Source organism: Pyrus communis, chromosome 8 (genome assembly GCF_963583255.1).
Source record: "Pyrus communis chromosome 8, drPyrComm1.1, whole genome shotgun sequence".
NCBI classification, from domain to species: Eukaryota; Viridiplantae; Streptophyta; class Magnoliopsida; order Rosales; family Rosaceae; genus Pyrus; species Pyrus communis.
Genome location: NC_084810.1, coordinates 18,956,617 through 18,979,353, shown reverse-complemented (window position 1 = coordinate 18,979,353; position 22,737 = coordinate 18,956,617). Strand labels below are relative to the sequence as shown.

Below are 22,737 nucleotides of genomic sequence, written 5' to 3'. Positions count from 1 at the left end.
ACGATAACGAATCGGGTCGTTATCGGGTAACCCGATAAGCACCTGTTAAGATAACGGGTTGGTTCGGGTATACACGTGGGTAACACGATACACGATAAGCAAAATATTATTTTTATAATTTTATAACCCTAAAAAAATACTGTAATAATTATATACATTAATTTTACAATTTTATACCCCTAAAAATTATAATAAATATATATATATATATATTTATTGATATAAACGCCCCTATATGCTAAACAATTGTCTAGCTCCTAGTTTATAATGTAACCAAGTGTTTCTTAGATCACCTAGTAATACAAACGATGCCTCTCAACTATCAGTTGTCTTCTAACCTTTGAATTTGAATCAATTTATGCAATAGAAAAGTTAGGTCCCAAAAAAGGGGCTGGAAGGGGCTCCACTTAGCTAGGAAAAAAAAAAAAAAAAAATTAAATTCTAGCGGGCTCAATAAAATTATTGCCTAGCCATCTATTGGAGATGGATGTTTGATCAAATTTGGCCAATTTTGTTTGCTTTTGGACCTTTAGCCCTCTTTATTGGAGATAACCTAAGCTCACGAGTTTTTTTTATCCTCAATCGGAACATTTTCCTGGTTATAAACTTATAACAAAACAAATTGCTGTTGGTTGGAATCTAAGTGCAAGTTTTTAAATTCATGGAGATGTAGAAAAACATAAAAAGTTATCATGCTTGCACATCACCATTCGAGTCTCCAAAAATTATTTCAATAATTGCTAATGTGTGATTTTTCATTGAAACTCTACCTATAGATGATTTTAACATATATTTAATATTGAAAAATATAAAACAAAAAGCAAAAACCTCTTCTTTTTGTTCCTTTTTTTTTGGAACAAATGATATTATTTATGATGGAGTTTTGAGCTCCCCATTGTCCCACATCGGGAAACAACAATTTGTCAAAGGCCTTTATATAGGTCAAGCCCTTTTTATTCGTGATTAGGTTTTGGATCATTTGGAATGAGGATTGAGGTTTGGGTCACTAATTGTGTGGATTAGGCTTGATGATTATACTATAATATTAATATAAATTAATATTAATTAATCAAGACAAGGGCCAAGGAATTAAAATTAATCTGATCAATTAGTTTTAATTTCAAATTAAGTTTTTAATTAAATTAATTAAAAACATTTTGATTAATAGACATAACTCTTTGGAAAGAGTTTTATAGCTTCAGATACATCCAAAAGGTGTTTGAAGAGGTATGAAAGAGCCTATATAACTGGAGTCCTCAGTTCCATCAAATATCATCTTTTCTTCCTCCTTGTCTTCCGTACAAAATTTCCAGAGAGTAAACACAAAGCAATTCGTTAGAGTTCTATAATCCAGTGCGGGTTGTAGAATTAGGTAGTTGTATCCTGGTCGAGCAGACGTTGTAGAACCACAAGCACAAGAGTGGGACGGAAATACTGTTCGAAGGACATAGCTTTTGCGCTAGCCTCTACGTTCAATTTATTCAAGTTAGTATCATTTTAATTTTTTGTAATTATTGTGTAATTGCATTCTGTATTGCAAGTATTGTTTTTTTTTTTTTTGAATAATAAAGTATAAGTATTTTGGTTCTGTATTTATGTTATTTTGTTGTTTCTAAATTGTTCACCAACAATTTACACTAAAGGGGTGGAGAGAGTGGGCTAGCACTAATATGGTTCAAATTCGTCTTTGGCAAGAATCGAACCTAAACCCTCTCACTTATTTGTGAGGCGGAATATCACTCTTCACACTTCCACTTTCACTCCCACGTTCTCTCTCCCTCTCTCATTCCCATTTCTAAAATAAAAATAAAAAATGTTCACATATACAAAATTCTGTACAGTAGGCATATGCTAGTTGATTTTTAGTAGAGATAACAGAATAGAGCAGTGGTGAATGTACCATGGAGGTTCAACAATAGGCATATGAAGGAGTTTATAGCAAAAAAATAATTGGGAAGAAGAGAGTTTTATTCTAAATAATAACTCTTTGATTTGGGAGAGAGTCTCAACTCGTTGACTTGGAGCTGCTGAAGATGATGCGAGCTGCGATTACTTCTTCTTCTTTGAAGGTTGGTTATGGCAGCAGCATTAAGTGGTGCAAAGAACTTGCGTCCCGCCATTGAAGATGAGACGGATAACCCAGTTGGCGAAGTTGAGAAAGCCAATGCTATGATCTTCATTTGATGACGCCCTGCAAACTAAGTACCTTACTGAGGAGGATCCACGTGCACTATGGGTCACTTTGGCATTAGACAAATCTAATCAAGGGTAGGGGTGGGCAAACGGGTATAGGAACCGCGGGTCAGGGTGGGTAATGCGGGTATGGGCGGGTACAAGTCAATTTTTAAAAAGAGAAACTGGCCGGGCCGGGCCGGGCCTTTGAAACTTTAGGTTCGGGCCAGTTTCATAAGTGTAGAAAAACGGGTACCCGGACCGACCCGTTTCTAATTATAATGAATGGCCCAGATTGGATGATAAGTTATCATCTAATCTCAACTGTTAGTTTCAAGATCAACCCTAGCTTCCTCGAGGTTCCAGAATCGCTCCCTCCACTCCATCGCCTCTCCCTGGACTCCAACTCTCAATCGTCTTCCCCTCACCTCACAGTGCTCACACAAGCCTCACTATCTGGGTTTTAATTTCCTAGCTCCAAGGTGTGGGGGTTGTAGGTTTGATGGATGTGGGTTCTAGGTTTCCAAGCTCGCAGACTGACGAATGTGTAGAGAAATAGGGGCCAAGTGTAACATCCCACATCGCCCAGGGGAGTGATCCTTAAATGTAAATTCCCATCCCTACCTAGCACGAGGCCTTTTGGGAGCTCACTAGCTTCGGGTTCCGTAGGAACTCCGAAGTTAAGAGAGAAGGGGGCTAGAGTAATCCCATGATGGGTGACCCACTGGGAAGTTACTTGTGAGTTCCCAAAAAACAAAACGTGAGGGAATGGTAAGCCCAAAGCGGACAATATCGTGCTACGGTGGTGGAGCGGGCCCTGGAAGTGATCCGTCTCGGGCCGGGATGTGACAATTTGGTATTAGAGTCTAAGCCTGGCCGTGGTGTGTCGACGAGGACGTCGGGCCCCTAAGGGGGGTGGATTGTGACATCCCACATCGCCCAGGGGAGTGATCCTTATATGTATATTCTTATCCTTACCTAGCACGAGGCCTTTTGAGAGCTCACTGGCTTCGGGTTCCGTAGGAACTCCGAAGTTAAGCGAGAAAGGGGCTAGAGCAATCCCATGATGGGTGACCCACTGAGAAGTTGCTCGTGAGTTCCCAAAAACAAAACCGTGAGGGAATGGTAAGCCAAAGCGGACAATATCATGCTACGGTGGTGAAGCGGGCCTGGGAAGTGGTCCCCCCGGGCCGGGATGTGACAATTTGGTATCAAAGCCTAACCCTGGCCGCGTGTGTGCCGACGAGGACGTCGGGCCCTTAAGGGGGGTGGATTATGACATCCCACATCGCCCAGGGGTGTGATCTTTAAATGTATATTCCCATTCCTACCTAGCACGAGGCCTTTTGGGAGCTCACTGGCTTCGGGTTCCGTAGGAACTCCGAAGTTAAGCGAGAAGGGGGCTAGAGTAATCTCATGATGGGTGACCCACTGGGAAGTTGCTTGTGAGTTCTCAAAAAATAAAACCGTGAGAGAATGGTAAGCCCAAAGCGGACAATATCGTGCTACGGTGGTGGAGCGGGCCCGGGAAGTGATCCGTCTCGGGCCGGGATGTGACAATTTGGTATCAGAGTCTAACCCTGGCCGTGGTGTGCCGACGAGGACGTCAGGCCCCTAAGAGGGGTAGATTGTGACATCCCACATCGCCCAGGGGAGTGATCCTTATATGTATATTCTTTTCCCTACCTAGCACGAGGCCTTTTGGAAGCTCACTGGCTTCGGGTTCCGTAGGAACTCCGAAGTTAAGCGAGAAACCCACTGGGAAGTTGCTCGTGAGTTCCCAAAAACAAAACTGTGAGGGAATGGTAAGCCAAAGCGGACAATATAGTGCTACGGTGGTGAAGCGGGCCCGAGAAGTGGTCCCCCTAGGCCGGGATGTGACAATTTGGTATCAGAGCCTAAACCTGGCCGCGTGTGTGCCGACGAGGATGTCGGGCCCTTAAGGGGGGTGGATTGTGACATCCCACATCGCCCAGGGCGATGATCCTTAAATGTATATTCCCATCCCTACCTAGTACGAGGCCTTTTGGAAGCTCACTGGCTTCGGGTTCCCTAGGAACTCCGAAGTTAAGCGAGAAATGGGCTAGAGTAATCCCATGATGGGTGACCCACTGGGAAGTTGCTCGTGAGTTCCTAAAAAACAAAACCGTGAGGGAATGGTAAGCCCAAAGCGGACAATATCATGCTACGGTGGTGGAGTGGGCCCGGGAAGTGATCCGTCCCGGGCCGGAATGTGACACCAAGAGTTGAAAGGGTTTGAGAGAGAGAGCTACGACCTTAGGGTTTCAAAGGTAGAAGTGGAAGGATGGACGGTGGCTGTGCAATCTGTGCGATGTAAGATCGAGAGTTATAGAGGAAGCTCTCTACGCCGTTGTAGACTGGAGCTCAGAAAACGAGGTCTTTTAGGCATAGCGTGGCCGTTTCAACTCTGATGGATGGCGTGGCCTTGGCGGAGGGAGGCGGAGACGTCGAGGAAGGTAGAGGTTTCGGGATTAAAAAAAAAAGAAAAAAAAAAAAAACAAAGAACCCGTGGACCCGGCCCCAACCGGCCCTTTTCAACCGGGCCGTGTTAGGTCTGGTTCCTATATTAGAATATGTTGTTCCCGGCCCGGCCTGGCCCGTTTCCTTTGCACCCGGGTCCGGTCCGGTTCCTTCAAAATTGGGTCCAGCCCGGCCCGTGCCCACCCCTAATCAAGGGTTTGGAGCTAGAAGCTTAGCTAAAAAATTTCATCATACAATCAACAACAACCAAGGCTAATCAAGTTTTTCGGATTTAGACACAATTTTTTTTAAACCTGAAATTTGGCCTTTCAATTTAACTCTGCGCTGCTTGTGGAAAAACCGCAAAAGCCAAAGGTAAGATTTTGATCGAGAATCAAAGAACCCAGGAGGGAAGCTAACTCGGGAATACAATGTGGAGAGTTCCGACTTCCTACATGCATTGATTTGTGTTGGAACCGCTCTCATACTTTGTATAGTTTTATTTATTTATTATTATTATTTTGTTTATTTTATTTCAATTTTTGTGACTTGTTATATTAATATTTCAGACATTGTTGAAAATACCTTATATTTGCTTTTTTTAATTAAAATTTATTTTATTACACTCATATATTTTCATATTACCCCTTCATCCCATGCTTGCAACATACATTGCACATTTTTTATATACCCTATACATTTTCCACACTCTTCACGAATACATAATGTCGACCAAAAATCTTATTTGTTTCTTCGAATTATGAGGTGGTTTCCATGTTGTTTCTCTTCTCTTTCAAATAATAAAAATCTAGATTTGAGAATCCATCATTAAGGCAAAAAGAACACCCATCACGTTGTAGCAAAAAGAGATCTATAAATGCATTGCATAATTGGTTCTGCATTAACTTCGTAAATACAATTTTTGGGTTGCTTCATACTTTCCCAGAAGTTAGCTTACTCCTTCATAATAATTTTATTGCTAAAAATTTAAACAAATATGATCTAGTGATATTCTTTTTTATTTGTTAGTGAGAAGTCTTAGATTCGATTTTAGTCAAAAGTAAATTTGAACTATATTATTGGTAGCTCAAACAATCTTATCTACACTAAAGGAAGGGGTAGGCGTAGCCTCACAATAGAATAGCAATAATGTGGTTCAAATTCGTTTTTGACAAAAATCGATTTAAAATCTCTCATTTACAAGTGAAGATGAATATCACTAAACCGTAATATTAAGTGACAAGAGATTTCCACTGTACTTGAGTCCCACATTTCAAAAAAAGTTTTAGATTTTGAAAAAGTTAAAAAAAAAAAAAAAAAAAAAAACGAAATGGTTATCAAACAATTTAAGCATAATTTTTTTTTTAATTCAAATTAGAATGCCAATTTTATGCAAATAAAATAAAAGGGGATGATAATATTTGAAATCCCTATGTTCCTTGAAATTATATTTGAGTTTTGTCAAATATTTGTTCTTCTCTTCATTTGTAAACTGATTCCAATAGATTGGGATTTTGGAGCGAGCCAAGTTAATCCCGCAAAAGTTTTCCGAAGAGTGGTAGAAGCAGATTCGTTCCTCCGTATATCATCCTCAGCAAAAGTTTTCCAAAAAGAGGATTTACGCACGGACTCGCTGACTCACTAAAGATGATGCGGGCAACAACAGCTGCTGCTGCTTCTTTTTTGAAGGTTGGTTATGGCGGCAGCAGCAGCAGCACCAGCAAAAGTCTTCTTCAAGCTTCTTCTGTTGTTGTTTTCTTCAACAATTACTTGGCTTTGTTTCACTCTCGACCTTCTAAATCGACCGAATCCAGAAACACCCAACCTCACCAGCTTGTGAAAATCACTAATATTGAGGATGCCCTCAATGTGTTCGACGAAATGCTTCAAAGGCGTCCTCTGCCTTCTGTTGTCCTATTCACTCAATTGTTGGGTCAACTTGCCAAGTTGAAGCATTACTCGACAATCATCTCCTTGAATAACCAAATGGTTGTGTCAGGAATTCGTCCTAATGTTTATACCCTAAACATTATCATTAATTGCTTTTGCCATATGCACCAAATGGGGTTTAGCTTGTCTATCTTGGGAAAATTCTTCAGATTTGGTTTTGAACCGGCTGTCACAACCGTCAACACTCTAATCAACGGCATTCTTCTTGAGGATAGAGAGGTCTAGGCTGCAGCACTTTTCAATAAAATGTTGGAGAGTGGTAATTGCAAGCCGAATGTGGTTTCTTTTGGCACGTTAGTTAAGGGTCTTTGCATGAAAGGTAACAATAGTGCAGCAATCCAATTGCTTAAGAAGATGGAAGAAGGAGATTGCAAGCCTGACTTAGCTGCCTATAGCACGGCCATTGACAGTCTTTGCAAGGATACTCTCTTTGTTGATGCACTGAAGCTCTTCTCAGAAATGACGAGTAATGGTATTGCCCTAGATGTCATGACCTATACCTCTTTGATTCATGGAGTTTGCAAATTACAGGATTGAAAGAAGCTACAAGATTGTTGAATGAAATGGTGAGTAAACATATCTTTCCAAATGTGTACACCTTTAGTGTTTTGGTTGTTGCATTTTGTAAAGAGGGAATGGTACAAGAAGCAAGGAGCGTGGTCGAAATGATGATTCAAAGAGGTATCGAACCTAATACGATTACTTACAATTCGTTTATGGATGGGTATTGTTTGTGAGGAGAAATGGACGAGGCGAAAAAGGTTTTTGACGTAATGCTTAGCAAAGGGTGCATGGTTGATGCTCATAGTTATAACATATTGATAAACGGCTATTGTAAGCTTAAAAGGATAGATGATGCGTGGATGGTTTTTTGAGAAATGTCTCATAGGGGAGTGGTTCCAAATATAGTGACTTACGACACTCTTATCGATGGGTTTTGCAAGATGGGAAGAATACAAGATGCATATAACTTGTTCTCTCAAATGCAAGCTTTAGGCCAACTTCCAGGTATTCAAACTTATTCTATTTTACTGGATGGCCTTTCTAAAAACCAAAAATTTCCCAAGGTAGTTGAATTGTTGGAAGAGATGGAGGGAAAGAAGTTGGATTTTGATATTGTAACTTACAATATTCTTATTGAAGGTTTGTGTGAGCTGAAAAAATTGAATGTGCATGGGATCTCTTTCGTAGTTTATCATCAAAAGGAATTCAACCTAATGTCAGAACATATACTATAATGATCAGTGGATTTTGTAATGGGGGACTAACATGTGAAGCAGAAAACTTGCTTAGAGAAATGGAAGAGAGAGATTGTTCTCCAGATGGTTGCATGTACAACACAATTATCCATGGGTTATTCAATAACAACGAGACATCAGAGTCTGTGAGGCTTATTCAAGAAATGGTGGAGAAGGGTTTTTCTGCAGATGCATCGACTACGGAGTTGGTCATTATTTTATTGTCTAAAGATAAAGTAGATCCCACTTTGTTGACATTTATAGAAAGAACTTGTTGAAATTTATTTGCATCTTTGCGGCTTTGACAAGTTTCGGTGCATCCTTCCCTTGAATGCTGCATTGGAGGGAGTTGTTCCTGTGCTGAGTCCAGTTCAAGGAGCCATTCATGCATTGCCTGGTGACGTATGGTATCTGTTATTAATTTAATTTATCAAGTGATGGAGCAACTTTTATGTTGCTTTTTTAAGATTATGAAATTTGTTGGAGAAGCAAAGTTTCTGGACTGATATGAAATTCGTAGACATATTTATGGCTTGGTTTAACTTCTTTATTTTTTTGATAATAATTCTGTTAAGGACATTATTTATAAATAAATTTAAAAGATATGAGTCTGATAGCTGCAGGTGGAGGACTCAATTAATTTCTTAAAATTCTGCACTTCCTCTAACACCAGATACAATATACACTCATCTGATCAAATGATGCATCAGAATTCCATCACGAAAGGACCAGTCTAATCCGATCAAACGATGTCAGGCGTGGTTAAACGAAGAATTTACGAATTCCATCTTTGCTTAAATATTTTTCTATGTGCACTAGAAATATTGAAAGAAGAGAAGGCAATCTCTCAGTATACAGAAGCCAACTTACACATTTTCAAGCATTCAGGCAGGGAAGAGTATTCTGAAGCTTCTTTTTAGGCGCATGATTGTGCAATCTCCAGTGCTAGATCACATCAGCTACCAGATCCCTTGCCACACCATCGCAATTTTTCTTTCACTCCCTTCCAAACCAGCCGAACTCAACGGAAGAAATTGAACTTACCTTGTCTCAGTGCTGCACGAGATTTGCAGAAAACTTCTCAGTTGCAAACAATGTGCTAAACCTTTATGCGTACCACACTCAGAGGACCAGCTCAAAATTGAAGCGAAAAAGGTTGGTTATTTGAATGAAGGATCAGTCTTATTTCCAACCTTTCGGCTACTGAATTAAGTTAGTGTTTATGTCAAGTTCTTATCGAGTTCCTGTTATGTACTAGGCGTAAGCATGTGACTTGTAGACAGTAATCTGCACTAAATTCATCCAAACTACGAAAAGGGAGAGAGTTTGCACACACAGTGATGTAAAAGAGGAATACCTTATCTACTATGACAATCCACCTCTCGCGGCTTTCATGTTGGCTGCACAGAAATGAAACACACGAATGATCATAAACATGCCCTAAATTTGAATCACCTTCAACTGATATTCCATGGTATTTGAATCACCTTCAACTTCCAATCTTGAGAGTTTTAGTCCAAGTGCCAATTTGAGTTCTTGACGCAGAGTCGAAGCTTAAGCAAATCCAATAGAAAAACTTTACCAAAGCGTAGCCTTCACCAAAAAACCAGTTTGCGAAGTACCCCAAAAAAATTGGTCTTCCGTATTAGGCAAGTTGGGATTGGCGACAGAGAGTTAGCAAGACGACTAACAAAATGAGAGTTTTTGTGATGTTTTGGAGATGGGTTTTGTTTATATGTTTGGTCACTTGGGACCAAGTGGTATAACCACAAAATGTAACTTTGAAGGTCTGTTTTCAATTTACTGATTTACGATAATGAATCATCCAAAGATGTAACATTGAAAAAAGAGATACAAAAGCATACCAAGATGTAACATTAGTAGTCAAGCATGTCCATGTGGACGATCTCATAGGGACGATACCAACTCCAAAAAAAATAAAGTATTGTCCCAAACGACTTAAGAAAAATGTTTCGTCTATTTTAAGCTTTTATTTGTGATTTGCATCTTTTTTTTCTTCAGATATATTCACAATTATTACTATATAGATGCAAATTTTTTTTAGATATATAAACAATTGTTAGCCCTAGGATTTGGAGGCTACTAAGAACTACGGCGGTTTGATCCTTGTGCATTGGCACAATGTACGTAGGAAATCTAGCCGGGCTAGATGCAACTGAATCATCTATTTTGTGACACTCTTGCTCGTGGTTTGTGCAGTTGTTCATAAGAATGAGACGGAGATTCGAAATTCGTTAATTCCGCTAGGTATGGTCCTAATCGAATTCTTTTATATTATTTGCATACATTCTCAACATTTATAATAAAGCGATGTCAACAATATTCGAACTTGGGTCCAAAAAAAGTGTATAAAAATGAGCACATTAATCCTGATCGATCTAATCCATACAGAAAAAGTTGTTTTGACCAATTAATCTAACCAACATAGATGGTTTAGAATTTCATCTGAATAAGTAATAAAAAAATGAATAACGGGAAGGAACCAAAAAAAAAAAAAAATTATATTAGAACTTGGGTCCAAAAAAAGTGTATAAAAATGAACACATTATTCCTGATTGATCTAATCCATACAAAAAAAGTTGTTCTGACCAATTAAGCTAACCAACATAGATGGTTAAGAATTTCATCTGAATAAGTAATTAAAAAAAGATGGTTTAGAATTTCATCTGAATAAGTAATAAAAAAAAATAAAAAAAAAGAATAACGGGAAGAAACAAAAAAAAAAAAAAAAATTCGAACTTGGGTCCAAAAAAAGTGTATAAAAATGAACACATTAATCTTGATCGATCTAATCCATACATAAAGAGTTGTTCCAACCAATTAATCTAACCAACATAGATGGTTTAGAATTTCTTCTGAATAAGTAATAAAAAAAAAAAAAAAAAAGAATAATGGGAAGGAACAAAAAAAAAAAAAAAAAAAAAAAAAAAAAAAAAAAAAAGAGAAGAAGAAAAGGTCCATTATGGAGTTTGAACCCACGACCACAAGGTTAAGAGCCTTGCTGTAACAACCTGTTCCGGTTTTGGCGAATCGAAAGGGTAAATTAATAATTTCACTTGGGTTGTGGGATATTTGTTTGAAATATTGCTTTTTGGTCTTAAATGGTGTGCCCAAAAAGGCCCACCCTTGATTTTGTCCCCATGGCCCAAACAAGACAGCTCTTTCTCTCATTCTCTCCCTCACTTTCTCTCTTTTTCCCTGAGCTCTCTCTCTGTACTCTCCCCTTATCAGCGACCCACACACCCACACCTGCAACGAACAACGGCAGCACCACCATCCACCCTCATTCCTTGCTTCATCTCTCTCCCCTTTTCTGTGAAGCACAGAGACACCCATCTGGAACCAAGCACACCCACCTCTTTGCGCGAGGTTCGACGGCTTCGAGCCAATTCCCAACCACGACTAGAACTGAAAATGGTACGATCCTCATCCTCTCCCTCGCAGCTTCATTTCCATGGATTACTTGTCGAGTTTAGTGGAGAATCGAGGTCGATCGGAGCTCGGAAAGCATCGGCTTTCTTCCTCGTCGAAACCGGGTCAACCCGACCCAAACCCGAAAACCCAGGTCTTCCAGCCCAATCCCTTGGGCCAGGCTACCAAACCCAAACCCGAAACCCTTTGACCCAGAACCCTAAGCCCAGTGTAATAACCAAGTAGCCCAAAACCCAACCCAGAACTGAACTGGCCCAACCCAGACTAAACCGACCCAATCCCAGATCCTAGGCTGCGTGAGGGTCCACATGTGGGCATCTGCCTTGGTCGGTGCATGGGGCACATGCACCTCCACCGGAGGTATTGTGGGCGGCGTCGACGACTTTTCCTATGACCCAAAATGGCTCATACGACGGTGCGTGGGGGTAACCGAGGTCCCACTTTATGTTTTTTCGACGTCCTGAATCTGTATGTGACGTCCATTTTCTGAAATTCAATTGTCACCAATGGTGTAAGTGAGTGGACCCCTTTTAAAATGCATGATTTTTCTATTAGAAATGCATACATGAAAAACATGATTTTATGTCTACATTTTATGAAACGTTTATGAGTAAATTGGATTTACACTTTATGATATATTATGCTTTATCGACTTTACGTTCTTTGTGGTATATATGATTGATGACTATATACCTACTTACGAACGTGGTTTTACTATATGACGTTTTAGTTACTAAGCTCCGATTTGAGATATATATATATATATATATATATATATATATATATATATATATATTAGAAATATTATGTTAATATTCTTATGTATTTATTTAGTGGTTACTCAACGATCCTGCATACAGGCAAATGATACTACCTACGGGCGGAAGATATTTATATTAGCTTCGACCGAGCATGTGTAGGTGGCTTCGGCTAGAAGATATTTATATTGGCTTCGGTCCGGCATTTGGTTGGTGCCTACAGGCGGAAGATATTTATATTGGCTTCAGCCAGGCGTTTGGTTGGTGCTTATGGGCAGAAGATATTTATATTGGCTTCGGTCGAGCGTTTGGTTGGTGCCTATGGACGGAAGATATTTATATTGGCTTCGGTCGGGCATTTGTAGATGGCTTCGATCGGAAGATATTTATATTGGCTTTGGCTGGGAGATGTTGTGCCTTCGGGCGAATAAAGATATGTGTTTATATCTATATTTATATATATGCCTTGTGCTACTACTACTAAGCAACCTATATACGATATATGTTTTATGAAAGGTTTTATAGCATGCTAGGATTTTCGGAAAAACCTATTACTTATTATGCTCTACGAGTTTTCTAAATCGGGGGTTAGTACATTAAAGTTTAACTGTTTTAGTATTACTTATATATCAATTTGGTCCACTCATGTTTTGCTTTGCGGCCCCTCAGGACTTAGAATTGAGGCGTACAATCCCGGCGTCAAGGCACTCCCGCATCGGCATCTTCGAGTCCTCTAGGTGTAGGACCCATGCTTTTGTTCATTCAATTTTATATTATTCCTTTTTAGTGTCTCATTTTCGTTGTATGCTCTGAACACGTTCCAAAATTGCATATTCATTATAATTAAATTTACAAGTTTTATTTATGTCGGTTAATTGTTCTTAGTTCTCATGCATCCTAATATGGCTTCGTCACCTTCGGGTGTTGGCCAGCATGTGCCTACCTTGGTGCTTGGTGAATATCAGGGTCGGGTGTGTCACTTGCGCTATACCAACTGAGCTAGACGACCTACTTGTGAGGGTTGGGACCCACAATTAATAAGGCAGTCGTCCAAAGACTCTTCAATTTGGGCCTTACAATTTTTCACTTCTTGTTGGAATGATACCTTAGGTTGGAAAGGGATCCTTTCTGGATCCCTTCCACCTAATTCTCCTCATCAAACAATCCGGACCCTTGAAATTTGATCTAACGGCTAAAAACATGGGCCCACTTTTAAAGTTATAATAACTTTAGCCATTTGATCAAATTTCAAGGACCCGGATTATTTGATGAGGAGGATTAGGTGGAAGAGATCTGGAGATGATCCCTTTCCCCTTGGGTTTTGCTTGTGCCTCGTGGGATTTCAGTGAAGGAAGAGTAAGATTAATTCTAATTGAAAGGGCTAAATATAGTTTTGTCTAAAATTATAGTCATATAAGAAATTATTTTTAAAATAAAGCCATATTCATATGTGGTTAATATTAGGTAGATTAAATTTTTTTAAACCAAATCTGCAAACCAAATTATGTGATTGTAGATAATTGAATTATTAATTAAGTGTCGATTAATGTACTTGTTTCTTATTGGTTACACATCATTTTATTTGCACATTTAATTTAAAATTTTGATCATCCTAACATTACTCTTCATATACCATCTTCAATTGAAAGTACAAAACATAATTTTTCCAATAGTTTATTAATTTTAAGTTTATTATTTTAATTTATTGATACAAACGCCCCTCTATGCTAAACAATTGTCTAGCTCCTAGTTTATAATGTAACCAAGTGTCCCAAATAAAGTAATGGCCTACAACAAACAATGATACCCCATATAAATTGTCATAAGTTTTCTTAGATTACCTGGTGAAACAAACGGGAAAGGTATCCTCTTTGTATCATTTCCACCAAATCCACCCAATTACCTAATTCAGACCCTTGAAATTTGATCCAACGGCTAAAGTTATTATAACTTTTAAAGAACCTCCTCTTTGTAGCCGTTAGATCAAATTTCAAGGACTCAGATTAATTGATTGGGTGGATTTAAGGGAAGGGATCCGGAGAGGATCCGTTTCCACACAAATGATGCCTCTCAACTATCAAATTTTTTTTTTTTTGGCCTTTGGATTTGAATTAATTTATGCAGCAGAAGAGTTAGGCTCTTAAAAACGGGCTGGAAGGGGGGCTTCACTTGGTCAACCCAATGCCATTTTGGCAAAAGAAAAAAAAAATTTGTTGGACTCGATAAAATTATAGTCTAGCCAAACATTGAAGATGGATATTTGGGCAAATTTGACTTTTTATTTATTTATTTATTTATTGGACCTTTAGTCATTTCTATTGGAGATGACTTAAGCTCACAAGTTTATTATCCTAGGTCAAAACATTTTCTTGGTTATAAACTTGTAACTAAACAAATTGCCGTTAGTTGGAATATAAGTGCAAGTTTTTATATTCGTGGAGATGTTGAACAACATAAAAAGTTATCATGCTTGCACATCACCATTCGAGTCTCCAACAATTATTCCACTAATTGCAAATGTGTGAATTTTTATTGAAGCCTCACCTACATGATTTTAACATATATCTAATATAAAATAAAAAACAAAAACCTATCTTCACTCCTCCACTTCCACTCCCACGTTCTCTCTCTCCCTCCCTCTTCTTTCTATTTTTAAAGTCAGAATGAAAAATGTTCACATATTACAAAAGTGTGGGGGCATCTGCTAGTTGATTTTGAGTAGAGATAACAAAGTAGTGTAGTGGTGCCTTGAACCTGATGGTTCAACAATAGGCATACGAGGGAGTTCATAGTAAAAAAATAATTGGGAGGAAGAGAGAGTTTTAGTCTAAAGATAACTAAGTCTTCTGAACATCAATTTAGTTATATTTATAAGAATTTGAAAAAAAAAAAAAAAAGGTTATATTTTAATAAGTGCCCCTTAGATTGACTATTTTTCCAAATTTCTATTTGTAACATTGTTTAATAGTTATTAGTGTATCACTTAGTACTACGGTCTAGTGGTATTCCTCTTTACTTGTAAGCAATGTTTAAAATATCAGTATATGTGGAAATATCTGTGGCGTCAAAAATAATCACAACGCAACACGTATATTTTTGGGTATAAGAGGACAAAAATACCCTTGGGGCATACCGAGATTCCTACGCGCGAGTAGCAGGCAATCATCACTCAACCAAGTCAAAAATGCCCAAAATAGGCAAACAATTCAAAACCTATCTCATCCATCCTCATCCAATCCTCTCCACAAGGTAACTCCCCAAATCTTCCCTTTTTTTATTATATCGATTAGCTAATCAATTAGGTAATTATTCTATTAATTAGCTAATTGATTAGGTAATTATTCCATGACTCCCAATTTAACACAAATCAAGAATCTAGCCCACAAAGGGAGCTAGGTGGCCGGTCCTCTCTCACCCAAGGAGACCGGCCACTCTCCTATTTAAACCCCATCATTCTCCTCAAAGTGCACTTTCAATTATCTTGCTAAAATTCTCAAAAATTCTCAAACACTTTTCCCACCAAATTCTAACTTTGGCATCGGAGGTTCTTCGGCCAAAGCCACCCCCCCCCCCCCTAAATTCATTGTGGGCGCGTGAGGTTTTTGGCCTTGATCTAAGGTGTTAATTGTTTTGTAGGTGCAATTTTTTCCAAGATCAAAGAGGAAGAAATTTGCATCCACAATATGAATATGCAATTTTGTGGAAATATCAACGGAAATATCAAATATCGACATAGATATCGGTTGTTTTCAATGGAAATAATGAAAATTTAAAATGAAACTTTGAGTATTGTCAAACATTGGTTTGGACGAAATATAAGAGTTTCTCCGATATTTAAAACATGTGTAAAAAATATTGACAATATATGTCGATTTCATACTAAACTTTAAGAGCTTCTCCGATATGAGGTGAAGTTTAGACTTCACACCCATTTCCATACCTTTCTCTGATTTTTTGGATATTTCCATAGACTGACCATATCGAAGAAATTTTAAACAATGCTTGTAAGTGAGAGATCTTAAGTTTGATTCTTACCAAATACGAGTTTGAACCATATTATTGCTAACCCATTGTGAGGCTAAGCTCACCCCTTCCCCCTAATGTAGATAATATCATTTGTTCAAAAAAAAAATAATAATAATGATTAGTGTGTCGTCTTGTGTAAATTACTTATACTGCCTTTCAGCTGTTGCATACATGTGGGAGTGTATATACTTTCTCTTCGAGTATATCTATACTACTATATAATGCTAGTAGCCCCATTTGGGGTCATGGGCTTCACAAAAAATAATGGGATAAACATGCCCCACAAACAAAAAAGGTTCAATAGCAGCCAATAATAATGCATCAAATAATGCAATGGTATTTTTGTCATATAAATAGTGTTTTTTATAATTAATTTTTTGTGCAATTTTTTATTTATAATTAGTAACTCACAATGGACTAACAATAATGTGATTCAATCAGTTGTTTATTAAATATATTTTCTCTATTTTTAAATATGTTCATAACATCTTAAGAGGCGTAGTGCCGGTTATAAAAAAGGTTTTTCGCACATGCATAATAATGTGATTTAATTAGTTGTCAAATGATTTTTTTATTTTTTGAACAACCTATATTATTTACACTAGGGTTATTATACAAAATGCTCACTGAGATTGAAAATCAATGGAAATGGTCCCTAGATTGTTCACCATGCATGATTTTGGTTATTCCGTTAAAAACTCTCTGGGCAATTTTCAAAGCTTCGTAACTCAATCAATCCTCAACCAAATTCGACCCATAATATATCAAAATGAAGATAAGAAAGTGTAAAACAAGATTATATTTATTTGGAAGCCCAATGATTGCCAGAGATAGCCGGAAAATAGTCTGAAAAGTGACTGGTCCGCGAGAAAACTGGAAAACTCGCCGGAAACTGGGTAAATTTTAAATGTTCATAACTTCTTCAATACTCAACGAAATCGAGTGATTCAAAACGAAAATCATACTTCTCGACGAGAGGAAGAGAATGGTATCTTTCTTTACTGCTAACTCGCCGTGGTTTGATTGGAAAACTGCTCGAAAGTGGCTAACTCGAAAATGGTTAACCACTTTTGAGCCGTTGTCCAACCAATCCACGACAATTTAGCCTTCAAAAAATGTACCACTCTCTTCGTCTCGTCAAGAAGTATTATTTTTGTTTTTGAATCACTCGATTTGGTTGAGTATTGAATAAGTTATGAACGTTTAAAGTTTACACAGTTTCGAGCGAGTTTTCCAGTTTTCCAGTTTTCCAGTTTTCTCGCGGACGAGTCACTTTTCAGGCTATTTTCTGGCTATCTCCGGTAACCATTGGGCTTCCAAATATCTATAATCTTTACACTTTCCTAGCTTCATTTTGATATATTATGGGTCGAATTTGGTTAAGAAACGATTGAGTTACAAAGCTTTGAAAATTGCCCAAAATCATGGATGATGAACAATCTCAGGGACCATTTCTATTGACCTTGCAAATCTCAGGGACCATTTTGTATAATAACCCTTTACACTAAGGGAGATGGGATGAGCTTAACCTTACATTGAGCTAGCAATAATGTGATTAAAAAAATGTATAGTCGCGTGTAGCAAGTCGTGATTCAAAAAATATCTTTTGCACGATATATATATATATATATATATATATATATATATATATATATATATATAGGGAGTTGATTTTCAGAAGTCTCTTTTTGTTTCTCATACACTTATCTTAAATTTTGATCGTTCGGTTGAATAAGTTAAACGAAATCAACTATCTTGATTTTATTGGAATATATGTATGTGGGAAAGGAATTCTCTCCGGATTCCTTCCTCTTAATCCATAAGTTTGGGGATTCGAGCGTCAAAATTTGATTCAACGGTTAAAATTATTATAACTTTTAAAGTAACCATCTGTTTGTAACTGTTGAATCAAATTTCAATGATCTGAATCTCAGAACTTACTAATAAGGAGGAAACCTTTCCATGTATGTGGGTGATGCTGCTGCTTTTTCAGATGCATCCCATCAGTAGTACATTAATACAGGAGGGCTGGCCATACTGGCAAACGTGTACCGACCCAAAGGCCACAGAAAATGTATCAAAATCTCAAGGTGGATGGGTTGATAGGCATCCATCTCTTCATTTCAGATTATATTTCTAGATATACTTGACTATTCAAAGATAAGTAAGGGTTCTTACTTAAAAATTTTAGTATTTTAATTATAGAGTTTTGTACTTATTATCAGAACTATTCATATTATGAACCACACTGTAAAGATTATCTATGCAAAAATAAATTAAAACTAAGGACGTTTTGTCAATCTATTTCAGCAAATACACAGACGGTTCGTAATGCTTTTACCAATACTGTACATTTGTTTTCAAACAATTTGATGACTAAACAATATTATTTTTAATTGATTTTTTGTAGAAGAGATCTTTATAGGATGATTTATAATTTGAACGTTTTGATTACGAAATTCTATAAATTGACAACGAATAATTTTGAGAAATTTTGAATAGAAGTTCGTACTCATTTTTAAGTAGTTAAGTATTGTATATATTTCTAATTCAATGGACTTGCATCCGCGGCACCTATTTTATACTGTCATGTATATACTGATAAAAGAGAAGATACAAGAGATCCTGTTAACTTCGAAAATGGGAAACATAGGGCAAAAACACAGTTCTACAACAACTCTTTGATTTGTGAGAGAGTCTCAACTCGCTGACTTGGAGCTGCTGAAGATTATACGGGCTGCGATTACTTCTTCTTTGAAGGTTGGTGTGGGGGATGCTCTCAATGTGTTCGACGAAATGCTTCAAAGGCGTCCTCTGCCTTCCGTTGACCCTTTCAACCAAGTCTTGACTCAAATGCTGAAAAAATTGAATGTGCATGGGATCTCTTTCTTAGTTTATCATCAAAAGGAATTCAACCTAATGTCGACATATACTATAATGATCAGTGGATTTTGTAAAGGGGGACTTACATGTGAAGCAGAAAACTTGCTTACAGAAATGGAAGAGAGGGATTGTTCTCCAAATGATTGCACATATAACACAATTATCCGAGGGTTTATCAATAACAACGAGACGTCAAGGGCTATGAGACTTATTCAAGAAATGGTGGAGATGGGTTTTTCTGCGGATGCATCAACTGCGGAGTTGGTCGTTAATTCACCCGCAATGTCGGCATTGATAGAAAAATCATGATGAATTTGATTTGCATCTTTGTATTGCCTAGTGACGTATGATATTTGTTATTAATTTAATATACCAAGTGATTGAGCAACTATGTTACTCTTCTTTTAAGATTATGAAATCTGTTGGAGAAGCAGAGTATTGACTGATATGAAATTTGTAGGATCCATTCATAAGCTGATGAATTTGTAGTTAATAAGTCCTCTTCTATAAGTAATGTCCTCCCATTCGCTTGAGTTGAAACAACACATTTATGTAGGAGAAATGGAATTAAAATTGACTCGTTCAATCTCATTATTTCAGTTTCGAATACTTAGTGAAATCCATATAAAATACATTGAATAGTTTTTCTTGTTAATCTAATCTATTCATTTTGTCATATCCAAATCATTTCTTAATTATCTCATCCAAACGGAATCCAAATTGTGACTATGGAGATGCCGGATTGCAGGTATCAAACTCAATCATCTGCCGACTGAAAGAGGTGGAATAATCTCCATAATCTCCGAACAGCGCAAGTCAATCATCTGCAGAATTGTCCAACATCGAACAACATTAAATAAGCTTCGAACAGTCCTCTCTGGCAAGTTCACCGTTGAAACAAATGCCTTGAGTTGTTGATGTGCAGGTTCGCGAGTCCTGTTGGTAATGTATGCAAGAAGAAGGCAATTGCAAGTAAAGTCTGGCTCCGTCAGTCTTCCATTTCTGAATCCATAACAGGGAGGATGCTCAGGGCTGAAGAACTAAGATGCATGCCCCGGACAATCCCCACATATTCAACCGTGATCCCGTGGCACAGAAGCAATATGGAATACCACAGTGGCGTCCTTCACTGAAACAAAGATCAGTAAAACACTACAATTGTGCCTTCTCCCAACTGATGATGTTTAATTAAGCAAGCATATGCTAGTAAGTATTTGGATTTCTTATCCCAATACAAGGGAAAAACTGGCGGACTTTGCCTTCCAACTGCGAGTACACAAGCTCCCGGGTGAAGAGCAGAGGGGACACCATAAACAACGGCTATGTACTTCTCAAGAAACATTTCTTTCAGAGGTAGGACTCCCAAGAATAACGGAATTTTGCTTGAACGAGCACCAGCATAAGATGTAGGATAGCATCCATTTCGGATGCTCCACGAAAGCACAGAACAGATACAAGAGCAAGTGAGAATCCGTTGGCAGCTCAAGAGTCCACTTCCAAGATAATTCATAATTCTTCCAAGCATGTTCCTTCAGGTGAAGCTCCCCAGAAGAAACCGAGTTTAGATTATACAGGCAAGTGATATCCTTTAATCCTTGAAACTATAGAAATATAACCGAGGCAGATTAATCAATCTCAAGCTTTGTTAATAGTTCTGATACAGGTCTGACATGGGATTTTATACAGATTACTACCATGATTGAAGACTGATTTGAGTTTGCAACCATTTTAACTCTAGTGAACCCTAGAAAGTATGGTACGTTTGATGGAAGTATTGGTACGTTTGCTCTATGATTGGTACATTTGTTCGAAGTTATTAGTACGTTTGTCTATGAATAATTACGTTTGTTGGAAGTATGCTCCCAATGTGTTCTAAATCGACCGAATCTAGAAGCACCCAACAACACCAACTTGTGAAAATCACTAATGTGGAGGATGCTCCCAATGGGTTTGACGAAATGCTTCAAAGGCGTCCTCTGCCTTCCGTTGTCCTTTTCACTCAAATGTTGGGTCAACTTGCCAAGTTGAAGCATTACTCGACAGTCATCTCCTTGAATAACCAAATGGTTGTGTCGGGAATTTGTCCTAATGTTTATACTCTAAACATTATCATTAATTGCTTTTGCCATATGCACCAAATGGGGTTTAGCTTGTCTATCTTGGGAAAATTCTTCAAATTTGGTTTTGATCCATTTGTCACGACCTTCAACACTCTAATCAGTGGATTTATTTGTGAGGGTAGAGAGGCTGAGGCAGCAGCACTTTTCAACAAAATGATGGAGGGAGGTAATTGCAGGCCGAATGTGGTTACTTTCAACACACTTGTAGAGGGCCATTGCTTGAAAGGTAACAGCATTGAAGCTATCCAATTGCTTAATAAGATGGAAGAAAATGCTTGCATGCCTAACGTAATTGTCTACAACACGATCATCGACACTCTTTGCAAAGATGCTCTAGTTGTTGATGCACTGAACCACTTCTCAGAAATGACGAGTAAGGGTATTGCCCCAAATGTCATGACCTATCCCTCTTTGATTCATGGAGTTTGCAAATTAGGGAAGTGGAAAGAAGCTACAAGATTGTTGAATGAAATGGTGGAGAAACATATCTTTCCAAATGTGCACACCTTCAATGTCTTGGTTGATAAATTCTGCAAAGAGGGGATGGTCCAGGAAGCAAGGAGCTTGGTCGAAATGATGACGCAAGGGGATATAGAACCCGATACAATTACGTACAATTTGCTTATAGATGGTTACTGTTTGCGAGGAGAAATGGATGAGGCGAAAAAGGTTTTTGAAATAATGCTTAGCAAAGGCTGCATGGTTAATGCTCGTACTTATAACATATTGATAAATGGCTATTGTAAGCGTAAAAGGATAGAAGATGCTCGGATGATTTTTCTGGAAATGTCTCATAAAGGAGTTGTTCCAAATACGGTTACTTATAACACTCTTGTTGATGGGTTTTGCAAGATGGGGAGAACACAAGATGCGCAAAACTTGTTCTCTCAAATGCAAGCTTGTGGCCAACTTCCAGGCATTCAAACGTATAATATTTTACTGGATGGCCTTTGTAAAAACCAAACAATTTCCCAAGGCAGTTGAATTGTTGGAAGAGATGGAGGGAAAGAAGTTGGATTTTAACATTGTAACTTACAATATTCTTATTGAAGGTTTGTGCAGAGCTGAAAAAGTTGAATATGCATGGGATCTCTTTCGTCGTTTATCGTCAAAAGGAATTCAACCTAATGTCAGGACATATACTATAGTGATCAGTGGATTTTGTAATGGGGGACTAACATGTGAAGCAGAAAACTTGCTTAGAGAAATGGAAGAGAGAGATTGTTCTCCAAATGATTGCACGTACAACACAATTATCCGAGGGTTTATCAATAACTACGAGACATCAAGGGCTATGAGACTTATTCAAGAAATGATGGTGAGGGGTTTTTCTGCAGATGCATCAACTATGGAGTTGATCTTTAATTCACCTGCTACGTTGGCATTAATAGAAAGATCGTGATGAAATTGATTTACATCTTTGCAGTTTGGACAACTTTCGGTGCATCCTTCCCTTGAATGCTGCATTGGAGGGAGTTGTTCCACTGCTGAGTCCAGTTCATGTAGCCATTTGATTCACGCATCACTTAGTGACGAATGATATGTGCTATTTTAATTTAATCTATCAAGTGATTGGGCCACTTTTCCGTTACTCTTCTTTTAAGATGATGAAATCTGTTGGAGAAGTAGAGTATATGGACTGATATGAAATTCGTA

The 22,737-nt window shown here is 37.9% G+C and overlaps 2 pseudogenes; both read left to right on the top strand.

The window, feature by feature from the left end:
• Positions 1-6,151: 6,151 nt before the first annotated feature.
• Positions 6,152-8,375, top strand: LOC137742102 (putative pentatricopeptide repeat-containing protein At1g12700, mitochondrial; annotated as a pseudogene).
• Positions 8,376-20,826: 12,451 nt separating this feature from the next.
• LOC137743071 (putative pentatricopeptide repeat-containing protein At1g12700, mitochondrial) lies at positions 20,827-22,483 on the top strand (annotated as a pseudogene).
• The last annotated feature ends 254 nt before the right edge of the window (positions 22,484-22,737 follow it).